Source organism: Esox lucius, chromosome 19 (genome assembly GCF_011004845.1).
Source record: "Esox lucius isolate fEsoLuc1 chromosome 19, fEsoLuc1.pri, whole genome shotgun sequence".
NCBI lineage: Eukaryota > Metazoa > Chordata > Actinopteri > Esociformes > Esocidae > Esox > Esox lucius.
This window is the reverse complement of record NC_047587.1, coordinates 29,427,289-29,440,351: the sequence shown is the minus strand read 5'-3', so window position 1 is coordinate 29,440,351 and position 13,063 is coordinate 29,427,289.

The following is a 13,063-nucleotide window of genomic DNA, read 5'->3' as shown; positions in this document are numbered from 1 at the left end:
CCTCTCTCCCACCTCTCTCCTGTCTCCCACCTCTCTCCTGTCTCCCACCTCTCTCCTCTCTCCCACCTCTCTCCTGTCTCCAACCTCTCTCCTGTCTCCCACCTCTCTCCTGTCTCCCACCTCTTTCCTGTCTCCCACCTCTCTCCTGTCTCCCACCTCTCTCCTCTCTCCCACCTCTCTCCTGTCTCCCACCTCTTTCCTGTCTCCCACCTCTTTCCTGTCTCCCACCTCTTTCCTGTCTCCCAACTCTCTCCTGTCTCCCATCTCTCTCACCTTTACAGACAGGATATTGAGTATATAAAGTCTGCATGTTGACTTTATTTCCTTCTTTCTCTTAGTCCCGATCCCCCCATCTCCCTTTCCTGACTTCCCCCTTTCTTGCTCTCCTTTCCCCTGTATTCTGTCCGTACTCCTTTCTTATCCCACCTTCACAGACGATTGATGCATTCTTGATTAATAAGAAAATACATTGAAATTCAAGACAAGAAAGTTAGTGATTAAGCGGTAGTTGGTCAATTGTTGACACTTGAGGCAGAGACAGGCAGACATACTGGCAGTTAGTTAGACAGGCAGACATACTGGCAGTTAGTTAGAGTGTGTCTGTCTGTCTGTCTGTCAGTCTGTGTGTCCCAGCTCAAACCCTTCTGTCGGTCTGAACCTCTGAAATGTTTTTGCTTTGAATCCGATGATTTGACTTTTGGGCCATTGCCCTTTATACATATGTAAGCATTAATAGCCTGACGGGGGAGGTGAGAGAGAGGAGAAAGAGGAGGTAGAAGATAGTAGGGAGAAAGAGGAGGGAGGAGAGATGAGTGGGAGGGGGGGTAGAAATACACAGGCGGGCGAGTTAACGGATAGACTGTGTCAATATCCTGTCTGTGGTGGAGGGGGCCAAGAAGAAAGACGGAAAGAAAAGAAAGAAGGAAGAAAAAGAGAAATGGAGCGGGAGGGAGGGGGGGACGCAGAAAAGGAGGGGGGTTGTGGAGGGAAGGGAGAGATGGTGTCAAGAAAGAGAGATAAAGGGAGCAATGTGAGAGATAGACTGGGGGAGGGAGAGGGGGAGCGAATATGAGGGGGTGTATAAAGGGGAGACAGAAAAAGAGGGAGGCAAAGACTGAGGTCTGAGAAATAAAAAATAACTAACTCCGTGAGATTATTATTCCTGCCAATAAATGCAATTTTTTCACTTAAACATAATTTCCATAACGGATTACTTTAGGTTCGATTACTCTATGTTTGCGCTAATCTTCACTCCATTGAAGGCAATGCATTGATATATGCTTTATTAGGTTTGATGCATATCTTTTTGCTAATTTGTACCAGAATGACACTGGAAAGATTACACATTGAAAGCATACACAACATGAATTAGAATCAGAGCACCTGCCAGGTATGAAATTGTATCTCTGACCTGCTCACACAGCCATAATAACGACATCATCACTGAACACCTTGGCTGGGTAAGAGGTTCAGTATTTTAGCTCATTAAGCCTGCATGTTTGGGCTGAGACGTGGCATGAAAAACATTATACATTTCTATATTTTAACTGAACTGCCAGGTTCAAATCTGTCTATCCGGAGGTCTGGCTGCTGCCTTGATCTGGCTGACTCGTGTAAAAGTCAGGCTAAATACCAGTTCCCTCTGAAACCCTGGGCCAAACCTGGATGGAGTCACTTCGACAGCCTTCAGCTTATTTGTCAAGAGCTTTTTCTGTTTTTACTTTGATTCCATGAGACGGCACGCATCCTTCCAGTTCTAGTGATGGTTTGTGAAAATGTTACTTTAAGAAACTTATAAGAACAGCAACAAAAAAAAAAGCTTAAAAAGAATACAACAACAATGCCCCCCACGTCCTATCCCCAGGCAAAAGACACAACAGAAAGAAAACATCCAAACATCAGCAATGCTTTTATAAATAGAAAATAAATCATAATTCAGCACAATGCTTTTTGGGGGGCTTTTTTTTTTTGCCTGATAAAGCTCATGAAATATTGCTTGAGCTGCCATCAGCTGTCATAAAACCGCAGACATGAGTAAAGGGGTTATAGAGGGCAGCCAACACCTCTGAGACAGTAAGTCTGATTTGACTAGGCTGACTGGATAGTATTGACCGCCATGAGGAAGTGTGTTGAGTGCATTCTCCTCAGGAAAAAAAAGAAACTAATACAGAAAGAATTGAAAAGATCAATTCATGCACTGACAGCTGTAGAGAACCTGTTATTTTGCATCTGGTGTCCAGTTTGTGAACCACTGCACACCTGCAACCTTTATCCCAACACATGCTCTCACAGTACTGTAAAAAAAGAACATCTGATATTCTCTTTAGTTTTGATTGACTTGCTTGTGTTTACTTGTGTTTTGAATTATTGTCTCGCTGCATGACCCAGATTTCATTCAGATTCAGCTCACGGGAGGATCGACTCACATTCTCTTTTAGAATTATCTGATACAATGTAAAATGTATGGTTCCTTCAATGATGGCATGTCTTCTAGGTCTCCATAACTAACAGAGCCTCACTCGGCATTGTCACACTATGAAATAAAAACAATGCATTTCAACTCTCATGTTGAGTTTCTTTTCTTTCCTAAACTCTGTGAGAACCCCATGACACAAGCAAAATCCTCCACTCCTGGTTAGGCAGTTATATACAATTATATACAGTTACTGAATATACTGTGCACACCAAGCTGGGAATATATCTGTATGTTGCCATGTTGCTGTGTCCAGCGCTATACAAGGACCAGGAAAGGAGCCATCTGCACTATATTGTAGCAGACGTCAGAAGGCAAGATCAATGTGGCCCAGCGTGAGACCAGGGTGCTCCTTCCCACTCGGCAATCAATGAAGATTAGCCGAAGCAACAGATCTCCCCCTGGAGAGTAAAACACCAGGGTGCTCTCTGTGACAGGAGACATGGTTCTTAACCAGCAGGAGCCGCATCCGTTCATTGAGATGTCAATATGAACTGAAGGACTCTGCTGACCTCGTATATATATTTTACCATCCCTGACTACAGCACTGGCACTGACCGCACAGGCTGTCCCTCTCTTTTATCTTGATTACCCAAGGGTGTTTCACCAGTCCCCCCCCCCCCCCCAAAGAAAAAAGCTGCTCTCAGAATTTGAAGGTTTACGTGTTTTCTTTTTAGTGGCTACAGTGATGGTCATGGGAGGTTTAAGCTACAAAGCAAGAAGGTCATGTCTTTGAGTCCTTAAACCCACTGAATGTTCAGCTGCTAATATAAATAGTCAAGTTAATGTACATTTGAATGTATTCACATACATACTAACATATCATGAATATTGAGGTGACGTTGCTTCACATCTTTTCTGTCTGAATAGGCTGTCTATGGAATCAGCTCAAGCAGGAGAGATACATGAGGGATCAGAAGCATCAGTGAGCAGCGAGACATCCAGAACCAGAGAGAGGGAGAAGTTTCCATAAGGGTGATGAGATGGAGGACCTCAGAGGGAATGGAGCGATGGGGGGGTCAGTCGAGAGACATCATGATCAAAGCACCACAATTCTGAAAGATATTCTGTAAGATTGAACCAACGAGAACATTTCCAACACTGTAAATCACGGTGGCGCTCAATAATTTGTCACAGAAATAAATAAATCAATAATAAATAAATAAATAAATGCAAAACAACTCTCTGGACAAAGAAATGCGAGGGACCAAAAAATAGACATCCTAAGGGTGTCCCAAATCTCACAGTGGTCTAGGACAGATGCCTCACAGGGTGTCGTTGCAAGCATGGTTTTGAGTCTAGGCTGTTGTCGGGATTCCCAGACGGAGCACATCATCCGTGAGGATCTCCTTCTCTCTTGCCACTCTAGCGGCTCCTGTGGGTTGGGTGCCTTCAATCTGGCTGAAGGAATCGTCCGGAGCATTGACTTTCATCTGACTCACTGGTTGAGCGAGCAGATTGATAAAAAGCTTAAAGGGGATATGTCTAAGGGAGCATGTACTGATCTTTAATTCTCCCGAGCCTCTGTCGTTTCTGCATTAAGATAGGGTTGTATCTACGGTTTGTATACCATGAAATTGGGAGAAAAAGGGGGTACATTTGGGAGCAAAAAAAAAACAACAGATAAAAACGGCATCTTGGAAGGTCAATTCTGAATTGCTTTTGTTTACCATATTATTGACCTTTCACTTTGCAGTTACAAAAACATCTTTTTGGAAGGCACTGAACCTTGAAGCCCATAGGCAAAATCGGTATGACCATACCCCAGTGGTCTGGTCATACCGTACAACATATAGATGCCTTTCAGATCAATGGTCATATTAAGGAATAAGGGAGGCGATTAAGGGATTTGAACATTGCCTATGACCTTTGGAGGAAAGGAAAGCCTGTTGTTGCAGAACCTGACCATGTGTTTCTCTAATGACCTTTATTTCCTCAAGGCTTTCAGGGCTACTTACTCTGTATGGTTTGGCATTGATACACCTGCATAATGTTTGAGTTTGAGGGCTGTTGCACATAGACTGTGCAAATATTGTGCACTGAATTTGCCACACTACACATAAAGGAGATTTAAAAATGTCTACACACCCCTGTTGAAATGCCAGGTTCTTGTGATGTAAAAGAATGAGACAAAGATAAATCATGTCAGAACCTTTTCCACCTTTAATGTGACCTATAACATGAACAATTAAATTGAAAAACAAACTGAAATCTTATCTATAAAACTCAAAATAACCTGGTTGCATAATACTTTGTTGAAGCACCTTTTGATTTTATTACAGCACTCAGTCTTTTTGGGTAGGAGTATATTAGCATGGCAAATCTTGACGTGGCAATATTTGCCCACTCTTCTTTGCAAAAGCGCTCCAAATCTGTCAGATTGCGTGCACAGCCCTCTTCAGATCACCCCACAGATGTTCAATTGGATTCATGTATTTGCTCTGGCTGGGCCAATCCCAAAACGTTAATCTTCTTCTGGTGAAGCCATGCTTTTGTGGATATGGATGTGTACTTTGGGTCGTTGTCGTGCTGAAAGGTGACCTTCCTCTTCCTCTGCAGCTTTCTAACGGACGCCTGAAGGTTTTGTGCCAAAATTGCCTGGTATTTGGAACTGTTCATAATTCCCTCCACCCTGACTAATGCCCAGGTTCCAGCTGATGAAATACAGCCCCAAAGCATGATGCTGCCACCACCATGCTTCACTGTGGGTATGTTGTTCTTTGGGTGATGTGCAGTGTAGCTTTTGCGCCAAAAGGTTTTATGGCCAAAAAGTTCAACCTTGGTTTCATCAGACCATAACACATTTTCCCACGTGCTTTTGGGTGACTTGACTTGATTGATTTTGCAAACTTCAGCCGGGCTTGGATGATTTTCTGTGTAAGAAAAGGGTTCAGTCTTGCCGCCCTACCCCATAGCCCATTCATATGAAGAATATGGTAGATTGTTGTCATATGTAGCACACACCCAGTACTTGCCAGAAATTATTGCAGTTCCTTTAATGCTGCTGTAGGGCTCTTGGAAGCCTCCCTGGCCAGTTGTCTTCTCGTCTTTTCATCAATTTTGGAGGGATGTCCAGTTCTTGGTAATGTCTCTGTTGTGCCATATTTTCTCCACTTAACGATGACTGTCTTCACTGTGTTCCATGGTATATCTAATGCTTTGGAAAAAAATGTGCACCCTTCTCCTGAGTGATATCTTTCAACAATGAGATCACTCTGATGCTTTGGAAGCTCTGTGGACCATGGCTTTTGCTCTGAGATGCAACAAAGAAAATGTCAGGAAAATCCTAATAGAACAGCTGAACTTTATTTGTGATAAATCAGAGTCACTTTAAATGATGGCAGGTGTGTAATGGCTTCTATTTAACATGAGTTTGAATGTGATTGGTTAATTCTGTACACAGCCACATCCCCAGTTATAAGAGGCTGTGCACACTATAACACAGTTTATTGTAAGGTTCATTTTTCCCCCTCGAAGATTTCAGTTTGTTTTTCAATTGAATTGTTCAAATTATAGGTCACATTAAAAGTGGAAAAAGTTCTGACATGATTTATCTTTGTCTCATTCTTTTACGTCACAAAAACATGGTATATTCACAGGGGTGTGTAGATTTTTTATATCCACTGGACCAGTTGGAGATTTAGAATTAGACCAGGCTTAATCCGTGTTCGTTCCTCTATGTTTCTGTAAACCCTACATAACATAGTAGGAACATCTTTGCTTTAGTTTTGCAATTGAAGAGGGAACCTACCTAAAGCATGAGAGTTTTAATGGATTGTCTTTTTTGTACAAAAACTGGTTCAGCTAGTATTGATCAGACTTACCCAGACACCTCTGACTCCTTACAGAGTACCCAGAAAACCCCTCTCAGGAGTCTCCACACTCCCCCTCCCTCAGTCTTTCTCTGTCTGAGGGAAGAAGCCATGAGGATATAACATAAGGAACCCAGGGAAAACAAGAGGTTTGTAAGCCTCACTTAGAGAACAGTATTGGGTGTGGTTTATGACACATTAGGAGGCCATCAAGAACAAACACACAATTTCATGGGTACACATTCTTTATGTCTCCCAATGGAGGCTCCCGTCGCTGTCTTAACTCTTGACATTCATGCAGGAATTACTGCAGAGCCTAGGAGCCCGGCAAACGCATGCCATAAGCAAGGGACCTTGAAACAACCTCCTTTGAGGATGTCCAGCTCATTTTCTTCTTAGCATTCGGTATAATGAAGGGTTTGCAGAGTGACACGTGCGTGAGCTTCGGTCTAGCCCATCTCAGGTGGCAGATGTGCTAGCCCAGGGAGGGTCTGGCAGCACCTGCTCCACGGTGGCGCCATGGCGGCTCGGCATTAAAAAGAACATTAAAGAGAGGTGAAAATAACTCACGTTGTGAAATGTTAATGGGACCTCAGGTTATGCATCTTTAATAAATTATACAGAGACGGTTGCTCCGCACAGAGCGCTAGGAACAGCCCAGCCACCTCGATATATTATTTAATCAGAGAAAAATAGCCTCTTTACCTCTAAAACAGCTGTCACTGTTCTGTTAATTAGAGGCTTTGATGTCGGCTGTGCCGCCTACAAGTTGGGTGTCTGCAGATGAAAGGAATGCTAACTTCCTCGTACTGTACTCTTCACACAATGGAGCGAAACCAAACACGGATCACCTTCTGAGCTGCATCATTGAAGACGGAGTTAACGCTGTACAATCCGCCGAAAACACTCCATTAAAAACAGCGTATTATCACCATGTGAGGAAGCATCCCCGTGCCCCTCAAAAGATCCTGCAGTGATCAGGCAGAGCTGACTATAGGGAGGTCACAATCACTTATCGTTGCAGGGCCTCTCAAAGACCAGTCATTTCGTTCAACTGCATTATTCATCAGTCGCCCAGTTCAGTCCGTGCATTTCTGAGTCCAACCGTTTTTTTTGCGACACGTCTCCCCCATAAAATATTTCTCTCGCGCAAATGCCCACCGTTCAAGAGCTGGGAGAGACGTTTGAGAGCAGGGGGTTTTCACAGGCCTGGTGAGATGGTGTCACAGGGGTGGGTAGTTCAGTCAGAATGTCCGGGGCTATTTGTTGTCCTCATTATGTTGAATGTTCTCACATCCCCCAGACTCATTTATGTGGTGCCTGGAGTGGTGGCTGACCTCTTTGGAGGCAAAATAAAGCCAAGAGGAATAGTCTATTCACACACACTGAGGCATACTCACCTTAAAGGAGCAACTCTTCAAAGGCGTCATCCTTTACGTTTCAACTGAGCACAGATGTTAACACCAGTAATACAAATATTGCGGTGTGTTAAAACCGTGCTTTTAGAAACAGGTAGCTACATTGTCCTGCCAAGGCACGTGCCCCGACGCCGCTCTCTGATAATGAGAAAGTCTTTCTATTAATAAGGGAGACGAGTTGAAAAGGCTAGGTCATCACACAGGACTGACAGGTTGACATTATCTAATTTGGAATCGGCTGGCAGGGAGCGTAAGAGTCACGTCACGCTCTTCCCTTAACACCATCTCACACTGTCTTAATTACAGACACGGGCACGTCTACCGGCAGGAAAATGAAACCCCATTAAGACACTGTTTTCTGCATTGCCCCTGGGTCGGTGGCACCCGCCGGCAGGAGGACCTCTTCAGAAATAGATTGACAGCTATCCGTCAGACCATCATCCGGGAGAGTAGGACAGAAGAGAAGACATGGACAGTCGGACAGGGAAAGAGAGAACTAGGGACTTTCTATGTTAATGACAGTAGGGCTGGGCAGTAGTCCTGGAGACCATTTGCTGATTGTCATTGAACAGGGCTGTGCATATCAGACGAGTGTCTACACAGAACCTCTGCCAGAGAAGTGAGTAATCAAAACGCTGCCTGAATGAAATAGATTTTTGTAAAGGTGCCAAATTGCTGCTCATAGAGTCAAATAAGGTTGTCAAATCCAGTGCCCTCACAGCAATGTGTATATAGTAGAGCAGACTTTCAGGACAAATACTGGAACAACACACTGATGTCGGAACTAAGGGGGGAGAGCAGTGTGTATGCGTGTGTGTGTGTGTGTGGCTGAGGCTGGCAGACTGGCAGGCTGGTACCAACTTGGCGTATCTGCCGGGGTTTGGGTTGAAGATGTTATCACTGTGCTGCTGGTGGAGAAGTGGGGAGAGAAGACAGTTTGGGAGCCAGCCCTGGAGACGCCCAGCCAGAACCAACAGAGGAGGGAAAGTGATTTCCAAGTCAGGGGATATATGGGGATATATGAGTGTGATGACAGCTGAGGCTATATCATGCCCTGGCCCACTGGGCTGTACAGCACCAAATGATTCCCCTCAAGGTCAGACTAATAGTGGCCAGATGACTGGTCGACTAGGAAAGGGGACTTGCCTGGACATCAACAGATAATAAGAGTGGTCATGATGGTTTGTACGTTATTTTGGCACATTTACAGAGTCACACTTAATCAAAAACCTGTTTGACTCAACATATGTGAAACATGTGAAAACATTAATTAGCACATGAAATAACATGATGTCTCTGGCTTTTGTATCATATTCAACACAACATGTGGCAGACAAAAAAAACTTTTTGTTTTATTTATAGAATAGGTCTACATAAATCATGTTGTATGCATCCTAATTACATTTGTCTTAAATTGATAAATGGATAAGTAAACCAAACACAGCCGATTGAAGATGATATACAAATAGAGGAACAGTCAGTTCAATCCATACCTTGTCCTTTTTTCACCATAACAAGGGTTGGACACAGAGAGATGGAGAGATATGAAAGAAAAATGCAACCAGTACTCACCTAAGACTTCTCAAGTGGAAAATGCATTACATATAATGCCAAAGGGCGTTCACAAAGTTATTATTTAAACCGCACATAGCTTGATGGAAATGAAAAGTAGTCATCACACAGAGATAGAGCAACATTTCCATAAACCCTTGACTCAATTCCTCCAGTCACAGCTCTTTAGTTAATCCCAGGTAGAGAAATAGTCACACAACACTCAAATACAGCTATGGCAATGTACAACTGCTTCAGACATATAAATATTGCACCATAATATAAATCATTTTAAAATGGATGAGAAACAAAAGCTCCTGAAGCTATGGAAAAAGGTATCAGCGAGTAGCAGTGTATAAACCATACTGCATGGTTACGTATACTTTTCATTTTCTGTTTGAATAGTTTGCTCCTTTGCACTATTCATCTGCTCAAGTTTGTTTCATTGGGTTGAGCATTGTGACCTCATCACAATAGCATGACCAACACTGTAATCGTAACACAATTCGGTTACCTGAGTGATTGCATCGGCAGAACAAAGAATACGGTCAACACTGCATATTCCTATAACTAACCGGTGCCTCCCGTTCTATATGCAGCTCCCACCAACATTCATCTGAAGTGTGATTTATCACATTGTCTACGGCAACCTGGGAGTCCTGTCACATCTCTCTGCGTTGGATTGAACTGTCCTTTCCTGCCTGCCAGCCACTGCTCTCCTGTAACTCTACAGGTTAACACGTTTCAGACGGGGTGGCACTGAGACTGGCACCACACATGACCGGGCAGGGGGCATGGGGGTATCGGCTGGCACGTCTGTGAGGTGACACGTCCCAGTGCTATCAACCTCTCAGACGTGTTCAGCTTAGCTTCGAACCAACGAGCACCAGTCATGCACGCTCTGGGCTTTGCGGGGATCCTTTGTGACTGACAGGTCTTGGACTGCACGACAGATAGGGAGGTGTTTCGTTGTGTTTCAGGATGCGCTGTGTGCATGCAGGAGCGAAATGGGGAAAGGCTGAGCTTCGCTACGTTCTTTCTGCCTTTACAAATTGTTCGTATCGTCGGGACCAAGGTGAGGTCACAGTTTCTGGCCGGGGGGGGGGGGGGGGGGGGGGGGGTTAGATTATGTGCTGAATACGCACACTTGCTTTTGTCTACGTTTCAGAGGAGTGCCGTTTCTCAGGTAACATGAATGTCCACATAATATATGCCGGGAAACTGATGCCCTGCAGTACCGGTATATCAACCTTTGCCCGCAGCCTTTTCTTTTCCCTGTAAAATCACATGGAATTCGGCACTGCAGAAAATGCATGGATGTGAATGAATGAGGAGAAGGTGAGGTGAACGCTCATGAAAGAGAGAGTTAGGTTTCCAAATGTCATGCATGCACTGAGGCTAATGGCGTATGATCTGAATGAGTCAGAATCTCCCTCTGTCTCTCCTCTGTTGGCCCTGCTATGTCTTTTTTGTAGCGCCGCTTCTTATCCGGCGTGTCTGCTTGGTGTCAGGGCAGGTGTTGCCTCTGAGGAGAAACGCCCACTATCTCGTCAGCACAGATGCTAACGTGGAGAATCACTACTACTGGACTTCCGCCTTATGCTAAATAGCTGACTCCATCAACCCTTCGCACTTGAACAAAATCTCATTTCATAGCGTTCAAATCATCTGGAAACACTGAGGGTGCTATAAAATATGAACATTTTGTATGACTTGGAACTGTTTGTTATTTTGCTGCAATTTATTGAACAGATCATGTTCATGAGATTTTCTTCATTTCTTTTTTTTTTTTTGGGGGGGGGGGCGTAACAAGAAACATAATTTGTGGTTTGTTTAAAAAAAGGGTGAGGTGAGTTAGTTTAAGGATCACCCCAGTGTTACCAGGTTACAGCAGGAAGCCACTTAGTTCTTCAGGTTAAGTAAACAAGGTCAGACACGCTCTGCCATGCTTAACATCCCCAACAATATCCTCTCTCAATACAGCGGGTGTACAATACACAGTACCAGTCAGGGACTACAGACACCGAGGATAATAGCAGACATAGCCACATGGTTCTCAAAAACAAACTAGACTTTTTTGTGGTGGCTGAACTCTAGAAGACGATGCAGGGTTAGCTTAGTCTTTGATTTCCACTGTTACAGCCGATCAATTGACACACTTCTATTTTTGAAATTACCAGACGTGTCTCATAGTAGGTGTTGCATTTACAAAATCCTCCGCGCAGCGCTTAGTGTCAGGCCGACTGTTAAGCAAACCAATTAAAGGTGAGGACCATTTAAATAGAGACGCTCCTGGATGTGATCATGCTGAAAACATAAAGCTATCTAAACAGAGGAAGAGGATTGATAGACCAAAGACACAGGGAAGGTTTTAAGATACCTCATGCTGTTCTCCCTGACGTTGCGTCCCATATGGATATCTAGTATATGGCCATTTACATTATAAGACTTAACATATATTTAATATACAAGATCATTTATTTTTATTACATATTTCAATCCGACATATATAAAATGTCAAATTCTTGTATATTTTACCATATATGTACATGTGTTGATCAAACCAAATATATGTGTACAACATGAATGCTCATGTGAGACACAAGTTACATTCATATTTTGCCATATATTACATTTCCGTATGGGGTGCTAGAATATGTTTACATTCTTTTTCTAGAAGGAATAACTTCACATACTCTCTCTCGATGAGATGATTTCTCTCTGTGTTGGAACATCTTCACATCCACCTTGTGGTGGAATAGCTTTACCTCCCCTCTCTGTGGGAGAATAGTTTTATATCCCCTCTCTGTGGTGGAATAGTTTTACATCCCCTCTCTGTGGGAGAATAGTTTTACATCCCCTCTCTGTGGGAGAATAGTTTTACATCCCCTCTCTGTGGGAGAATAGTTTTACATCCCCTCTCTGTGGGTGAATAGTTTTACATCCTCTCTCTGTGGGTGAATAGTTTTATATTCCCTCTCTGTGGTGGAATCATTTTACATCCCCTCTCTGTGGTGGAATACATTTACATCCCCTCTCTGTGGTGGAATAGTTTTATATTTGCTCTTTGTGGTGGAATACATATACATCCTCTCTCTGTGGGTGAATAGTTTTATATCCCCTCTCTGTAGTGGAATACATTTACATCCCCTCTCTGTGGTGGAATACATTTACATCCCCTCTCTGTAGTGGAATACATTTACATCCCCTCTCTGTGGTGGAATACATTTACATCCCCTCTCTGTGGTGGAATACATTTACATCCCCTCTCTGTGGTGGAATAGTTTTATATTCGCTCTTTGTGGTGGAATACATTTACATCCTCTCTCTGTGGGTGAATAGTTTTATATCCCCTCTCTGTAGTGGAATACATTTACATCCCCTCTCTGTGGTGGAATACATTTACATCCCCTCTCTGTAGTGGAATACATTTACATCCCCTCTCTGTGGTGGAATACATTTACATCCCCTCTCTGTGGTGGAATAGTTTTATATTCGCTCTCTGTGGTGGAATACATTTACATCCCCTCTCTGTGGTGGAATACATTTACATACCCTCTTTGCGGTGGAATACATTTACATCCCCTCTCTGTGGTGGAATACATTTACATCCCCTCTCTGTGGTGGAATACATTTACATCCCCTCTCTGTGGTGGAATACATTTACATCCCCTCTCTGTGGTGGAATACATTTACATCCCCTCTCTGTGGTGGAATAAATTACATCCCCTCTCTGTGGTGGAATACATTTACATCCCCTCTCTGTGGTGGAATACATTTACATCCCCTCTCTGTGGTGGAATACATTT